Source organism: Acyrthosiphon pisum, chromosome A1 (assembly GCF_005508785.2).
Source record: "Acyrthosiphon pisum isolate AL4f chromosome A1, pea_aphid_22Mar2018_4r6ur, whole genome shotgun sequence".
NCBI lineage: Eukaryota > Metazoa > Arthropoda > Insecta > Hemiptera > Aphididae > Acyrthosiphon > Acyrthosiphon pisum.
In genome coordinates, this window is record NC_042494.1 from 26,845,640 (window position 1) to 26,864,296 (window position 18,657).

Here is an 18,657-nt window from a genome sequence, read left to right on the forward strand (position 1 = left end):
AAAGAGATCTTACAAATGGTAAGCAGTTATTGGCAACCATGTTTTCTATTAAATGTGTAACCATGCCCCATGCCTGTAAAAATGGCTGAGCAAGACCTGTGAAGTGTACATACAAAATAATAAAATATGTTAATAATCTTTCGATGATAACCACTTTTTCGAAATATTTTATTTTACTTTTCATCGAAGTTAAATGTAACTACTATATTAAACTTGATAAAGTTTTTGTTTTTAATGAGTATATGATACTTCCAGAAGATCGTTTAAATTTAATATTTTTTTTCATTTAATAACCATCGTATTATTTGATCAATACTTGGATACAGAGTTTACGGTTAAAAAACATAAAGGTGAGTTTACCTAGAATTAGGTTTGTCTATAATAGTTATTTCTTGATCAGCATTAAATATGGAGTTACTATTTTTCTTTGACGTTTAATTAATATCAGTTTTTGAATTTAACTCGAATTGCCGCTTTGTGGTTTGTCCATTGACCTGGTTTGGTAGGACATGATCTTTGGTTCTGTTCACAAGCTAGGTAGAAATGTCTTGTAACCATTCGGCATAACTGTGGTTATAAGTTTATAGAGTACAGATACCAATGTGGCAATGTCCTGCGTTCGCACTCCGGTTTGAGTGTTTTAACTTATTTTTTAATCGAAATATCCATTTGATTTGTTCAATTGTTTTTCATTAAATCATTTGAACAAATTATCAAATTAATATAAATGAATATCTTTTTACTACAAAAGTAAAATTCACATACCTAATATATTTACAATCATTAACTATAAGTTATCATATTTTGCGAATTAAATTTGAAACATTTCGAAAATCATCCTGCCGTCGTTTTTATACAAAATAAATCTTAACAATTAATAAACTCTAAACTTTAATACAATATGTATTATTTATATAGTGATATGTTATATAATAGTAATTAAACTAAATTGATAGTGTATAAAATTGCTTCACACCACAATATTAAACAACTCTATTCAGATTTATTTATGGAAATAGGTTACAAGTTAAATACCTTGAAATTAATACATTTTCATAGGTATATGTATGCATTTCTTTGTAATAGTAAGTACTAAATGATACTATTCCTATCAACAATTAGTATTTTATAAATTTATAATTTTATAACTTAACGCAATTTAAAAAATGAAGACTACCTAACCGTTTTCATAAATGTTTTAATTCTAAATTTTAAACTAAACATTATGCATTGGTCTGGTAATACGTAACAAAATATATTATATTTTTGAGTAACAATTTGGGGGGCAACAATTTTTTTAAAACACATACATATATAATAAAATATTATGCTTTACTAAAAATGTTGTCATAATAGTAGGTATAGGTAATCAATGTGATAAATAAATTATTGATTATTAATTAATATATAATATTTGTATTAAAAAAAAATTACATCTGTGGGGGGCCCGGGCCCCTAGGCTCCTCCCTGGATCCCTATATGCAACCTAAACACTGATTTACGATCCAATACGCGATCTACGTCATAAATTTAAAATGTAAATAATTTTAACTTACCTTTTTTTTTTATTCCACTTCTCAGTGTTGTCAATAACTTGTTTCAGATTGTATTGTTATGAAACATCTTTTTTATATTAGTCAAAGAGTCATCAAAAAAAGTTTTGGGATTTTGACACGATCTCCGCCACTCTTCTTGGAGTTGTCTATCTAATAAAGGAGATGCCCTATTTTTTAAAATTTTATATTTAGATTTTATAACTCTCCATAAGCCTTCAATTTGTTGAGTGTGTGCTCCTGTTTCCGGGTCAATAAAAAATTTTGAATGGTCAACTGTTTGATGAATATATAATGATTTAATGTTGAGTATGCTCTTCATTGGTCACTATAAATTGTCGTTCCAGTTTTTATTTAATTTTTATTAATTTGTAAAAATGTTTCTCGATCCTGTTTTTCTATGATAAAAAATCGCTAAATTCCAAATACCCATGGGCCTTCTACAGGATTACCGTAAATTTTATTTGTATGTACTGTTTCATTTTCGTCAGCCTGGTCAGAATCTTTGTTGTTGGAACAAGTATTAATGATTGTAAGTATTGGAGAATAAGAATAAAATAGAATAAAATGCCCATAATGACAATTATCGCGATAAACATGTAGATAAACACAATCTTATCGGTAAGTCGAGTAACATATTTTGTAGGTCGCATATTGGACCATTACCTATTTTTGTATTGTTGTTGTATGATATAAACATATAATATTATTTGTACATCAGATACACGGGCTTGCATGTAGACTGCTCTTGTGGGATATGTAGATAGTCTTTTAATTAAAATAAATCAAAATTGTAAAGGAGAAATAAAATAAAATTTGTATATACCAACATTAAATTACTAAAACAATTTTATTATATTGGATATACCTAAATAATATCATATAATTACCAATTCATATGGTTTGATCTTCGATTGGTAATATAATCCATATTACTATAGTCTATATTAGCTACAAATAATATAATATAATTAATAAACATGATAACAAGGATAATTTCATTTAAATGCTGTGTCAACGACTTTTGAGGCCTTTAGTCGGGTGTTGGTAAATGGTAAAGATTTTCAAAACTAGATACCCTATAATTAGTACGAATAAATTAGATATGTTTTTACAAGAAATTATAGGTGGATACATGGAATATCATATACCATAGTACCTATCTAACAACCTAATTAATTTCAATTATACATGCTACTTATACCTATTTAGGAGTTATATTAATATAATTTACAATATTGATTTAAGATTTTAAAAAAAATATGCATATCTATATTTATTTATTTTAGGAGGGGGGGGGGCTGTTAAAAACGTTATATCCTTCTGTAGTCCACCACTATTTGGGCTGGTAACCTCTCATTCCCACTAAGCCGGACAGTCCCTAATATACATGAGTTAGGAAAAAACTGAAATTAATATATGATAATTAATTTATATAGATTATGTATTTCACAATTATGCATTTTTGCATCCATTATTCAGTGTAATTAGTTAATTATTAAATTACAATTGGTGTTTTAAAATCATAGACCTTAATACCTTATACTCATGTAACTATGAAGGTAAAAAAAGATAAGGAGATCAAATTCCATTTATAAAAAAAGTCTCAAGAAAAACTGCATTGACTAGATAACTATTTGATCAAGTAACAATTAAACTGTGCAGTGTGCATAAATCAGGAATGAATTATTTATCATTTTAGATTTATAGTAAATTGTAAATATTACATTTTATTGATCAGAACTTATAACAAATTTATTGAGTGGTAAAATTATGATTTATGTATATTATGTTAATCACATAAGTAGTATTGATTGATATATTTAATTTGTATTATTATATACTGTCCAATGACCCACCAATGTGCTTTCTTAACTTATGGTTTTAATTTTATGAATATCCTCCTATAAAACAGATGCTATTTAAATACAATTATAGAAAAAAAAATTTCTATGCATTCAGTGGTAGATTTTCAACATTTTCCTGGGGTTGGGGGGTTTCCTGAAGAATAATATGTATTTTAAAGTTATTATTTTTATTTTTATTAAAAACAAGTATCGACTGTATTTTTTTTTAAAATATATATATGTGTCAGTGGAGGGGTCCAGCACACATCTCCCACCACACACACACAAAAGTCCGCCACTAAATGCATTGATATATTCATTCTGAGCTCAATATCTATTGATGTTTTACTGCATTGTTCACATCGAGTAGATGGTACTTGTAGTCTGTAGACTTTTTTTGGAAGTACATTTATGTATGAGACAGAAAAATATTACTATAGGTTACGTATTAACGTAGATTATAAAAAAAAGATATTTTTAAATTATAAAAAATAGAATAACCGAAGCTATAAGCATACATTTAAGAATCATTACCACTTGTTGGTTGTCATAAACTTGGGGATATGATAAAAAATATAAGAATTTTTATGGTAATGCGTATATAATTTATTGGGTATTCGGTTAGTACGTGACCTACTGAGTGAAAATCGAGTTTAGTATGTGACCTACCAAGGGGATTATCTATATTATGTATGGGCAACGTTTGGGTACCAATCTATTAACAAGTAAGATACATTTTTTAAACTTGAATAATATACAAAAAAAAGTATTGCTAAAAATATTTTTTTAATTGAAATAAATTTTTTTATAATAACATAATTTTATGACATTTTTTTGAATAGTTTTGACATTGCTGTTATGTGTATTCATACATTTTTTTTGAAAACCGATATTTTGTTTGACTTATTTTGACATTGTTAAATGTAATCCTGTATTATTTTATATTTGTAGGTATTACTAATTTGTTAGTTAAAAAATTATTATTAACATAATTTTATGATTTTAAATTTGACTGTTGTTAAATTACTTATTGGTCCCGTAGGTCATATATACTATATGAATACCCAAAACGGTAGGTCACATACTAAATGAATACCCTTTATTGTAAAACTGATTATAGATATTGCAAAAAAAAAAGAAATATTTCATAACTTGAATTATATTTTTAATATAACTGTGCTAATAAATTCATAAATATTGTACTGTTCTTTAGTAATATTAATGAATTAAAAATAGTATATTATAGAGTAGATTAGGAGAGTTATGTTTTTACTGAAAACTAGGTTCTATAACCTTAACTAATAATTTATATTTCTTATTAATTTAATATAGATATTATTATGTTAGGTAGTAACAATGCAATGTTTAAAATCATTTAATTCAAGAAAATAATAATTTATGTAAAGTTTTGGACTAATTTAAATTTAAATTTACTTCATACATTTAGCTACATAAAATAAAATATTCTGTAATGAGTTTAATCTAATTTCACAAAAAAAAAAAAAATTTTTTTTGTCATCTGGGTAGCTACCTCCCAATAATTATATTATTCTAGCTTTATATTTGTGGTGGCTGGTCTATTTAGATTGGTCTCCTTATAAAATATCAAGTCTTCTTGCTTTATCCTTGAGTGTTGCAATATTCTTTGCTAATCGAATATTTTTAATTAAAATTCAAACTTAAAATATGAAATAATATTTGTAACAACAATTACGCTAGTTTAGTTAATAGTTATTACTATTCCAAATTCAATATTAAATTCCAATTAAAAAAAATAATTTCAATTTTCAGGTAAACTAGATAGTAATATTATACCCATTTACCCATTGACATAATACACTTAGCATTATCATGTACAACTGACTAGACAGCACGAGTAAGGATATATTTTAAATTGTGCTATACAGACTACAGAGTAATGTGTAAACAATAACATAATAATATTAAATTTTAATATCTCCAATATTGGATATTATTTTTAGAGTGCCTTGGTAAAGCTGATCTTTATCTATTTACTTTTTATGAGCTAATTAATTAGTAATTACTGATTATGATACATCAAATAGTATTTAGAAATATTAGAATCATTGATCATAAAAATATGTTTTAATCGTACAAACTACACAGTATATCAGTATACCAAATCAGTGCTTGGAAGGAACGCGTTCAAAGGAATCCGTTCCATTTTTAGAACTTATCGGGAACGTAGTTCATCCTTTTTCATGTTTAGGAACGTACCGGAATTTCGTTCACTTTTTGGAGGAACATAAACAATTTTTTTCATTCCTTTCTTCGTTCATTTATTTTTAAATAAAAGTTATTAAATCATTTGTAGAACTAAAAGGAAAAAATGTATAGCTTCTTTTGAAATTTAGTAGATAAGTACATAAGTACAAAATTTTCAAAATTAAAACAATTATGGTATAAAAATGTACCTGTTTTTTTAATTTAATTTTACTTCACATTAAAAAGAAACGAGAAAAGGAACTAGTTTCTTTCTTCAAGACATGAATGGTAAAGAATTTAGTTCCTTTTTAACAAGAGGAACGTGAACGTGAACTAGTTCCTTTTTTAAAGGAACTTTCCAAGCACTGCACCAAATCGAATGTATAGTGCCTAAGTACATTTTACATATCGACTTCATACTTCCATGTTTAATAACAAGGTTGGAGGGCATTTTTGTGTTACAGATTGAACGGCTACGACAGTGCTGAGACTGCTTACGACCATATTGGAATAAATTATTTTTACGTTACGAGTAATATATGCGTGCGAGAATGGGACGTGATAGTTAACACGCTTAAGTTACGCATAGATGGCAGCACATAATACACAATAGCATCGCAATAAAAACACTCCGCGGGAAGACTGAATCGTAGCCGTGTGAGTATTGAAAGCCATAATATTTAATGTAATGTTATTAACCATTATTAGTACTCACTACTCGTCGTACGATTGAAGTAACGTATTATTATTTAGTATTTTCAACGTTTAGTGAAACGTACGATGGTGTACGCCGGGTGCGTCATAGGTATATGTGTTGTGGTTTGTGTGGAGAGAAAAGTAGATGTGTGTATAAAATAATAATAATCGTAACAACAGTTATGAATTATGATTTAAGTCCTGGTCCCTTCATCGAAAATTAATAATTATTATTATCAGTCTCCAATGGCGCAGGAACTATTTTTCATGAGGGGGGAAAAACTTAAAACACCCAACAACTATAAAATATTTATTTGTGATTTATAACAGAAAACCTTTCTTAATATTTTATTCTTTTAAAGTTGATATAGGTAATATATTTTTATATAAGAATTATATAAATGTATTGATATAATAATTATATTATTGTATAATATAAATATAGATACATTATATTTAGACATTTATATATTGAAACAAAACACAAAACATATTAACTTTATACCTGAAGTTATATTCAAAAGTAACAATATATAAATTAATTAAATTAAAAAAAATGTATCTACTTTATACTTTAAGTTATATTCTAAAGTAACAATATATAAAAAAAAATTACTCAATATTTTTATTAGGTATGTATTATGTTATAATAATAAATAATAAATCGATAATAATAATAATAATGTTGTTAGGCACATTCATACATTCATGAAAATGAGACCAATTTTGAATACGTAAACGTATAAATTAAACGTAATTTACGATTTTATACCCTTTAATTTTAATATAGTAGGGGGGCAAAAGTATACTTTTGTCCCCTTTGGATTATATCTGAGGGGTCAATTGCCCACCTCCCTTCTCCGACGCCACTGTCAGTCTCTGTAGACGATATACTACCAATAGACGTGTTGTACAACGGCTTGGAATCCCACACAGTGCGAATGTGCGAACGCATACGTTTCTATAATATCACGATAAACGGACGAAAATACGTCTTATAATTAAATATTAATATTATACCCGATACCACTCGGCACTCGCGTGTACACTTTGTAATAATAGTTCAGTCCAACGTTTTATTATTATAAAAATATAAGTACATAATATTATAGCCGTTAAACACACTATAAGACTTCGTACCAGGAGGCAAAACAAGCACAAGTTGCTAGTTTCCTTTAGATGGTGTGTGCATGCGACGTTTTTTTGTGTTATAGTAATAAATATAATTGTATATAAATTGTAATATTTCTTTTTGTATCATCACGAATTCTTTTTTTCGATGCGTGTGTTTGCTCGAAGATATGTGAGACGGACCAACAACATCCGCTGATTCACTAGTGTTTTTCCGATTTTAAAAGTCTGAGCACAACGCCATTGACGTTGCGGAAGGTCGTGAACGCGTCAACGGCCCGTCTGGTGCTTCCCTCCCACCCTCTAGAACCCGCCGACATCAGCTTTGCTCTCTTCCCCTTTCCTACCACCTCTTCCGCTCCCTACCTCTCCAGCTGTTGTTTTACCACCGCAACCTGTCCATTTCATCGCACATTGAGTGTATGTGTATAATGTTAGAATTTTTTAATATACTATTATCGTCCCTTTTGCGGTTAGGGAACACCATGCCAAGGCTTTTGTCATCGCTGCCGTTGCACCCGGTTCCGTGAGCTATACTCTGACCGTTTACGTTTCTTTGCCGTCGTTTTTCTCCAATATTATAATACACCGTGTGCGGCGTGGTGTGTTATTAACGGTCCTAAAATAGCGATCGCGATCCTATTTCCTCTGGGATCATGAGAAGCCGTCAGTCGTTTCGGTTACACACTGAATGGTATTTGTGTAAGTAAATCTTTTAGTAGATCCGTAGGTAGAAGTACAGTGGGAATGTGCAAACGTCTAATGTCAACCGTCAACCTAATCTGTCGTATTAAACGTTTGAACCAGTATTATTCAACTGTTAATTGACCATTCTAGTGCGAGTAAGATATTGTGTGAAGTCCCCAGGATCATCCAGGTATAAATCTAGTTATAGGATGGGTTCATTAATCCTCCCCTCATGCACTCAGACTGTAAAGGTCTAATTTATAGGCCTCATATATTATCACTGTAGGGGGCCAGCCTATCATCACATATTATATAACAAAAGAATCTTAAGGATATATGACACTTCGTATATTCTTACACGAGAACCTGTGAATCATAGATCATTCATAGAAACCCCAAAAGATTCTAATTCCAGGGTTGCCACTCATTCTGGAAACTTTAAACATCTTCACCACGGATAGCGATACAGCTATCTTATCTACAAGTAATGGTATTATCATAGCAGCACACCATACCTAAGAAAATTTAAATATCATAGATATCTGGTCCAATAACTAGATGATCAGAATTGATGAAAGTAAATTCCCTCAAATCACTTCCGCTCTTCGTTCTGGTAATCACCCAGCCATTAAACCTAAAAATATAAAACATACCAGTCCAGAACGAGATCAAGTACCTTGGTATAATTTTAAAATCCGAACTTGGAAACCTCGCCTACAAAACAAAAGGAATCTTGTCAATATCTAGCCCTATATCTTACATCCCCTCTTAAAATAAAAAACTAAAATGCTATTATATAAGACAATTATTAAACCCATCTGGTCATATAGCATTTAGATCAGGAGGCCGATCTAAACCCTGCAACATCCGTCTCATACCCCCACATCCAGTTTTTATTAAATATAGATTTCCACGCTTTAATTGGTGGTCCATGGTACATAACCAACTATTTTTTCTATAAGGACTTACAAATCAAAAATGTATCAGATTTCGCTGAACTCCATTACAACCGATTCCATGTAACTAACCTCAAGAACTAACCTCCTGATTAAAAATTTGGCTTACATTCCCAATAAACCTCCTTGCAGACTATAACTAGTACATATTTGTTGCTTTGATTTCAAATATAGATCCTATTTATTATTATACTAGATCTGTAGCGGTGTTAAAATATTGTTATAATATTTACATATTATCAACTATGTAATATAAGCATTTACTTATAGGTGGCTTATTTAGTAATTACAGTTGATACAAATATTTCATATGGATACGACACTATTGGTTCTTAGATTACATTTATCCATAACAGTTCTACCTTCCCAATTTAATTAGGTATGTCATGTATTGTTATTGCACGTTTTGCGATAGAAATTGTAAACCGCCGACATACGTGACTTACGAAACAAAATATTACTAGTTTACCACATAATCTTGTACCTATAAAAAATATCAGAATACAACGAGTAATGATGAGGAAAACAATTAAAACTATGTCAACTGTGTACACTCAAACAGTCGTGGTGGTGTATCTCATTTTATAGCATTCCAGATGTGGCCTTAAATATTTACAAAGCTGTAAAGCTGAAGTTTGATTAAAATATTTAAAAAATATATTTACCATTTAATTGTTAATGTTGTTATTGTAAAATAAAAATTCTTTATAAAGAAAAAAAATCGCCTACATTTTTTTAGGTTTGGTTGACTTTATAAGAGAAAGATAATGTCAGCGCACTATTTATTTTCTCTCTGAGTCACGTGCAAGATAGCAAATTTACGTTTGGCAGAATTAACCCTGTGTTATCAATTTTAATATTGGCGTGAATTCATCGATTATCAAACTTTAAGCTAAGATCATTTAATTTACATGTGTCTCTACGTTGGTATTTTATGATATTTTCATTTTTAAGTAGGTTTTTGTCTAAATAGAGCTGTGTACAATAATTTGTTAGTTAATCTAGGTAGACAAATATAGAATCATCACAGTTGCTACAAAAATAACTGAATAATATGATAGCTTATGAATATGAATTAATTTCATAGGTATAGACATCACTTATACACGGAAAAAAATATTAACTAAAAAGTTTTAGGTAGAAATATTATAGTTATATCAACCATATTTTAGTTGAATATACTACATTTTTACCAAATAAGTTAGCGAAATCAACTAACTATAATTAGTTGAAATATTTTGGTTGATTTAACTGTAAAATATAGTCAAAATGATATGACTAAATAAAAATAGTTAATACAATCATAATAATATAGTCAAAATGATATGACCAAATAAAAATAGTTAATACAACCATACCGGTTGGGTTTTAATGTAAAAGTAATAATGGGTGGTTTTATTGGGTTTTTTCAGAAAAAGTATATATACTTTATAGGATGTATCATATAGTGATCTTTATTAACCATTAACAACTACGTATAGTCTATTCTAAATAATATTAGTCTGTAAAGGATTGCCTACAGAACTCACACGGGGCAGCCGGGTAGTACAGTATTATCGTGGTTTTTTTAATACAAGTAAATATATGTACAGGAATGTCAAGGATATTACAGTGCCATCTTTCTCCGTTGGTTTCTATCTCACCCGCAGGCTATAGCAAGTTCTGCGTGTTTGCCAATAGTATTTTATACCTTCGACCTTGTGGCACAGTCAACTCCTCAGAGTTGGCAAAACAACACTTCTGAATTGTACCATTTGTATACCTAGTAATAGTTTTATGAAACTATGTTTTTAGTGGTGAAACACGATTAGGCATTTTTACCTGTTCGGTATTTAAAGTGAAATCTAGTTGGTGCATTCAGGAGGTCAAAATTCCCAATAGTTTTCAAAAGCGCTGGGAAAAACCACATAAAAATTAAGGAAAAACAGGCATTTTCATTTTCCAAATTTTTTAGTTTTTTTTTTCAATACAATTTTATTTGTTGGTAAAAATGTGAAAATTTAATACAATGCTTCTGATATATTGTTACTATAGCAGTTGAAAAATATTAAAAAATACATAGGCACAATTTTTTTTACAAGCATTTAAATTTTTAATTTTGACAAAATGACCGTCTTCAGTCAGAACCGTTTTTCTTATACAATGATATTATATCATTGAATTCAAATTTAACACAATCCATTACAGTCACCCACTTGCCCACCTTTTTTTCCCTATTGATATCGATTTTTCATTATTTTCGTCAAGATGCACTTACTGCTTTTTAATGATTCATGTTCATATTGCATAATTTATAATAGGTATATTATATGATTCTTATAAACTTATATTTAATTTACCTACATAAATATGGTGCTTATATATTTTTTGTAAATTAAAACCTACATAATATTTATTAAGGACTATAGTGCCCAAACATGTTACATGTTACGACATTAGAAAAAAATAGTGACCAAACGTTTTGTAGCAGTTTTTAGGGAGTAGAATTGGTTTATTAGCTGTTATTGCTTATTAGTTATTAATAATAACTTATTACAATGGTCAATGTACAATGATGATAGGGTGTTTTTTGGTTGGTTTAGTGATAGAACATAAATTACTAAATTTCCTATGACTGTTGTATATAAAAGTATAATATTTAATAATAACTAATAATTTAGTTTAATAATTATTTAATATGTTTTCGAGAGTATACACGAGGGTATACGTCGTATACTCATTTACCATTTGATGAATAGTGTATTTGCCGTAATGCCGTATTATACTTACCCCGTAAAAATAGCTGGTACAAACACGCTCGTATATCTTAACATATTTAAAAATGAAGTAATCGGTATTCTGTATTATTATTATTATTATTATTTGTAGTTATATGACAATTATCCATTATCTATGACTATAAGTTAGAAGCGTATAACAATTAATTACGATTGGTTATTCTGTAACTATATAAGTATATAATGTATTGGTAGGTATAATTCGTGACCGAGGTTATTGCAGTTTTTTATTTTTTTTGATGAAATGTTTGAGTTGCTGTTACAGAGTAAGAATTGCTAAGATTAATCAAGTTAAGATCTTATAAATTGTTAAATCTGACCTGTGAAATAGCTTAATAAAAAAAATGTTCCTCCAACACAGGGTAACAAAAATTTATTTTTATAAAGATTACGAATTTGTGAATTTAAGATCCTTGAAAAATAGTTTTAGGCAAGCAAAACGAGTTTTTTTTCTAAGGGTTGAATCTGATTACTTTTGTACTTACAAAATCACAATATTCATTGCATATTTGCCTTAAATTGTTCTACACATCCATGCGGTTCTGTCACTTACCCCTTCTTTCATCGCACCATCTTATATTAGAAACGAAAACTCGTCTTTATGAGAAAATTTATCATTCAGTAGATCACTGAAATTGATGTGTTCAATTTGAATTCAATAATAAATTAGCATAATATGAATAACCATATATTTTCGATAATTTTTATTTAGGGTTTGAACAACTTATGAGGACCAAACAAATCTTGTCTTAAATTTTCAAGCTGTTTTACTCTTAAATAAATAAACTATCATACATAAAAAGAAAAAAATCTCAAATGTCTATTAATGCTTTTATAAATACTTAGTGAAGACTTAGTGAAGATTTCAAAATATATTAACAATTATTTTTAGTTACTACAAAATGATTAAAATCATAATTTTTGTCGGAAACTGGTGTAGCTGGCAGTCATTTCCGTTTTCCCTTATTTATTTTTAGGTTTTCTCAGGATTTTTTTTTGTGAATTGTTTACTTTTAGTGCCATCCTAACCAAATATAGATCCAATTGATATCAAGAACCATCCTCACAGTAGAAATTCGAAGCATTTTTACTGTTTTAAATGGTGAGACACTGTATTGTTTAAAATCCAATAGTACGTTCCAACTTACGGTTGGACTCAATAAGCGTGTCCAGATGAAATTGTATAATATGTTGGTTCGAAAATTAAATTAAGTACCTATCCTATAATTTGGTCTGATCGATCTCATGTAGACATATTAACTAATGCAAATTAGTTTTCAGAAATCTTATCGCGTTATCAGGTCTATTATAATTTATAGGGGGTATTGACAAAAAGTACAAGATATGACTTATGAGCATAAATTGTTTACCTTTCACGCGGGCAACGCCGTGGTGGTGGTGACTTGTACGTGCGCTTGCGGCAGCGCTCCACTATTTTATATTTTACACACATGCACACATCCTAATGATTAATTAATACGCACACATTTACAAGACCCGTTATCTCTATATAGTAAATATACAAAAGGATAAGGGACTGGCTGACTAAGTGACTGATCTATCAACGCACTGCCCCCCAAACCACTGGAAGGATCTGGCTGACATTTTGCATACAGATAAATATTATGACGTAGTCGTCCGCTAAGAGAGGATTTTTGGAAATTCGAGCCAACTTCTCCTGACTTCCCCTATATAATTAAAATACAGTTTAATTTTGACTAACTCGACAATAGCTTCATATTGTATTGAAAGTAATGTGACTTAATAATAATTGTATATATTTTTAAAAAGCTATCAATATCTAATTTAAATCATTTTCTTGGTTATGATTTTTAAATTGGCATAATGCTTATGGAAACACGTTCATTGTAAATTCGAAAAGATTATATTAATTTTGATGAATATTATCTACATTATTGTACACTGACGTCCGAGATATTGTTTCTGTTCTTGTAAAGTTATAATCAATAATGGCAATAATGTTATGAAAAAATTTAAAGATCGTATATCGGTTTTATAATTCTAGTTGTTTATTAATAGAGGTCACAGCTGTATTAGTAATGGTGGCTTGAATACATCAAATATTTAAATAATATTATCTTATAACGGCTTATACAATTTGTATTAGTTCAAAAATGCCGAATGATCGTGTTGCAATGTCGAATAAATTATTATAATGAAAACTATATTCAATTTTACATTATCATAATATATTTACGTAATACTACAGCTTATAATAATATAAAGTATACATTTAATTTCAGTTGAGATTTTATTTTCATAAAAATATGGTGAAGTATTGTATGTAACTATTTTTAATTTTAACTTAAAAACGCAATATTATGAAATAAAAATTTAAGGAAATAACCTAATACATGAAATATGGTTAATTTAGTGTAAATTAATTTAATTGTCAGCTTAATAAAGTAACATGTATACAGTGCCACAACAACCGCAGGGGTAGCCGGGGCAATGCACATGTAAAGGGCCGATAATCGTTGGCTCAGGGGGGCCCAAAGGCGCCCCGCATCTATTTTAAATTTTTAAATAATTGCATTATAATCTAATGTTTAAATGAAATAAAATATATTAAATAAAAATATTTATTTTTATAATTTATTATGCTATATAATTTGATGTCGAAGAATTTATCCATAATAATATCTATATTTATCTATACAATTATATTATTATAGTGTTTTATTGTTATTGAGTTACTTTTATGTGAAAAGGAAAGCTTTAATTAATATTTATAATAAAAAAAATAACACATAAAAGTGTTATTTATATTTGAATAACAAAACACTGGGCCTTCACATTATATTTTAAGGCTTTTTTAAAAAAAAAATCACCATCATCATTTATTTTTGTATAGGTAACCTATAAAAAAATATTATATACATATACCTCATATACATTGACTTTGTCCGGGACCCCAAGAATCCTAATTGCGGCACTGTATGTATACCCTGTTTACTCTAGTTACCTAATATGATGTTAATAAATCTCTTTTTATTTTTTATACTTATATTATTTTAACTATCAAATAAGACAGATACCAGAAAAAATTATTTATAGTTTTTTTTTTTAAATTAAAATCAAAAAAGTTGGGCAAGAGATATCGCTCTGCGGCACATTAGGGATCGAGTAGGCGTGTGGGATGTGGATCACTGTAATGGATGTATTGAATTTAAATTCAACGATACTTTTAAAATCATTGTAAACGAAAATTGATTCTGAGCGAAGATGATTCTGTCTGCAGCTTAAATTAAAATAATATTTTTATATTACAAAAAAATAACTAAAATCGTTACTATCTATTAAATATCTAATTTTCAACCCTCAGCTGTAAAAATTAAAAAATGTATACATTTTTAACTATCCACAAAAAAAATTGCAATCTTTTGTGATTTTGATGAATTTTGTCGAAATTTAAACTTAAAATGCTTTTAAAAAATAGTGCGCCTATGTATCTTTAATATTTTTTATAGCAAATATATTTAGCCATGACATTTTTTATCTGCTATTTAAACAACTTATGTGGAACTATGTACCTATTACATTTTTAAGTATTTGGACCCAGCAAAAATATTTTTATCGGTAGGTATTTATAGAAAAAAAAATATAAAAAGGTGGATAAGTGGGTATACCATTCTGCTGTACAGAAGCTGTCGAGTATGTCGGGTAATAAATGTGTTCAGTGTGTTAAATGTGTTTAATGTATTAATTCAATGATAAATAATTGCATACAAAAAACGATTCTTATCGGAGATGTAGTGTCATCCTAGCTTAGCATATACTTGAATAAATAATCAAATTTAATAGTTAAAAAAAATTAATAAAAATTGAGAATATCTCATGGCTATAATAGCTTAAAAAGAGTTAAATTAGTTTAAACATTTACGAAAAATACAACAAAATATTAAAAATCAATTAATGGGAATTCGTTAATTAAACGTTGAATGTCAAATATCGTAAAAATTCTAATTTCAAACGCTCATAAAAATGTTTGTTTCGTTGCAATAAACTTTTTTTTTTCTTAAAAGTAGAAAAACTTATGTGGAATCTTCTATTAAAATGTCTAACTGAAAAATATTTTATCAAAGTTTGAACTTTAAATGCATATAAAAAATAATCGTGCCAAAATAATGTGTATCTTCCATTAATGAAACTTATAAGTTATCTTATAACTTTGCATTCAATTTTCAAGCTTTTTTACTTAGTGAAAAAGTTTTTATCGAGAATAATTAAAAAAAAAATCACAACATTTGAAAAAAAAACACACATCATTGTAAATACAATGCATTCATTCGCTCCGCTCAGAATCTAAAACTAAAACATATCTTATGCGTAATATAAATGCATAAAAAGTTTGCAAATATTTTGAAAATAATATACCGCATATACTATATAGATGTAGAAAATACTAATATTCCGTCAAAATTTAAAGTATTTATGGTTATTCGTTTTTAATTACAACAAAACAACAAAAAAAAAAAAATCGTTCCATTAGAAATAATTAGTTTACAGGCCCAAAGTCAAACTTCAAAAGCTCTTAAAAAATTAATTTAACTTTCCGATTAACTTTATTTTTAAATTAGACATACTTAATGTATTCAATTTTCAAATTTTATATAGGTTTAAAAAGAAAACATTTATGCATTTCTTAAACAACATAATTTGCGATTTTTCGTGATTTTCCTCAAGATTGAAATTGCGTTCCTACACGAAGCACACATACTTACTATTTTTGTCACGCCTCTGTTTCATATAGAACATCATGTCAGCATGGGAGTAACCCACCTACTATTGCTAGTATCCAGCATATTTATTTTAATCTGATTTAGACACTATAATCGCTACGTTGTGGCATTTCCCCTTTTCCGCCCGCTACATTTTGTTATTTCCTCTTTACCACCATCTACAATCAGGGCCTATAGGGGTTTCCACTGGACCGCCTGCTGCATAACAGGATTCCCACTTAACTTTAGTCCGACGGTCGGTAAGAGATCATTTTCGAACGCTTCAACCAGCATTAAAAATTAAACTTTCGATGCAAGTGTGATAAAAATATATGAAATAGGTACATTGAATCTATTAATCTATATTTTATATTTTATTATACACATTTAACATAACTTATGTTAATTTTATAGGTAGGTAACCAATTTGTGATAATGACGTATAAGTTATGGGGGGGGGGGGTTAGCTAAACTAAGCTAATCCATGGGCCCATGGTGTGTTAGGCCGACACTTCCACCACCATAATATATCCGCCTATGTGTTAGGTTGTTAGTGAAGGTGTCCATTTGTCTAATTCAATTTTTGTAGGACTTAGGTACCTACCTATTTCTTTATATAGGACTAGCTGAACCCGTGCACTTCGTTGCCCGTAATAAATAGTAACTCTTAAAAAAATTATGATTGTTAAACTCCTTTTGGGTGTAACTTGCTGCGGTAGGTATGTGAAACTCAGCCACCCTGGTAGGCAATCCGACTACGTCGGATCACGGACAAAGGTCAGCTCTTTCGCACCTAAGTAAGTAACGTTCAATAATTTGATTTGATGCAAGCTTGTACCTGATCTGCCCGAATAACCAATAATAAATCAATACTAATTTCTACTGTAGACTGTAACCAATGACAACTATAAATAAAAATATAATTTATAATTTCCATCATGAACCTCAATGTCCCCGTTTGTCGTTTGAGCACCTCTTCCAAATGCGAATTTCTGCAAATCCTTTCTTATTGCACGATAGAAGTATTAGAGGAAACACTATTCCAAATCAGTGAGTCAGTGGTATTTGGATTTTATATAATATATACATTATTTATACATTATAAAATTACAATCCCCCCTCTCCCTCCCTTCCGACAAAAAAAATTTAAAATCGGGTGACGTGGTAACACTATGGAATGTACATTTGTACATTGGAACAACTCTGTGAAAAAAAAATTGGAAAACTATTAAATAGTATATCGTCACGAGATTGGAACAATAAAATAAACAATCCCCCTCTCCCTCCACTCTGACAAAAAAAAAATTAAAAATCGAGCGACGTGGTGACACTCAGGAAGGTATTTGAAACAACTATGTGAAAAAAAATTGGAAAAATATTTAAAATTGTCATTACAAAATTGGAACATAAAAAGGCCTCTTTTTATATATATATATAGGAAGGATAAGTTTAATCATTAAAAGATTTTTGGGTTAACACATAAACTGACGAGTGGAATTATCTCTTGTCAGGGTGAGTAGTAGAATAAAAGTTAGATATAAGTGGATTAGAATGAATATAAGTTATGGAATTGTTGTAATAATATGAGGTTAGAACAAGCATTTTTGGAACTTTAGAATCTGTATATGAAGTGGGTTGCTATTTGCTAACGATTCATAAAATGTGGTGTGTATTACAATATTGTCTATTAGTTAACTATTATCTCGACCGGATCACTTGTTATACTTTCGTGGCCATAGATTTAATTTTTATTTAACATTGGTGCAGAATTCGAACAAAAACGTACCCAATAATGTAATAACATTGTCTATATTTAAAATAAAAAATATAAGGCATCTCTATAATTCTCTACAACGATGGAAGATCCATTCAAAACTAATACAAAAGCTCTGAATTCTTATTACTCATGAGGAGGCCGTTGTATACTTGCTCCCACTCGGGCTGCATTATAATAGTAACAATAATACACCGTGGTGACTAGTGAATAAACAAAAGATACATTTCTTAAATCTTAAGGTTTAGAGCCATGTAAAGTCGCGCGT

General features: G+C 28.9%; 1 long non-coding RNA gene across 1 annotated transcript; it reads left to right on the forward strand.

The window, feature by feature from the left end:
- The first annotated feature begins 94 nt into the window (after positions 1-94).
- Positions 95-6,285, forward strand: LOC115033688. The gene is made up of 2 exons (XR_003838993.1): positions 95-350; positions 6,091-6,285. It is a non-coding gene; the product is annotated as an uncharacterized LOC115033688 (long non-coding RNA).
- The last annotated feature ends 12,372 nt before the right edge of the window (positions 6,286-18,657 follow it).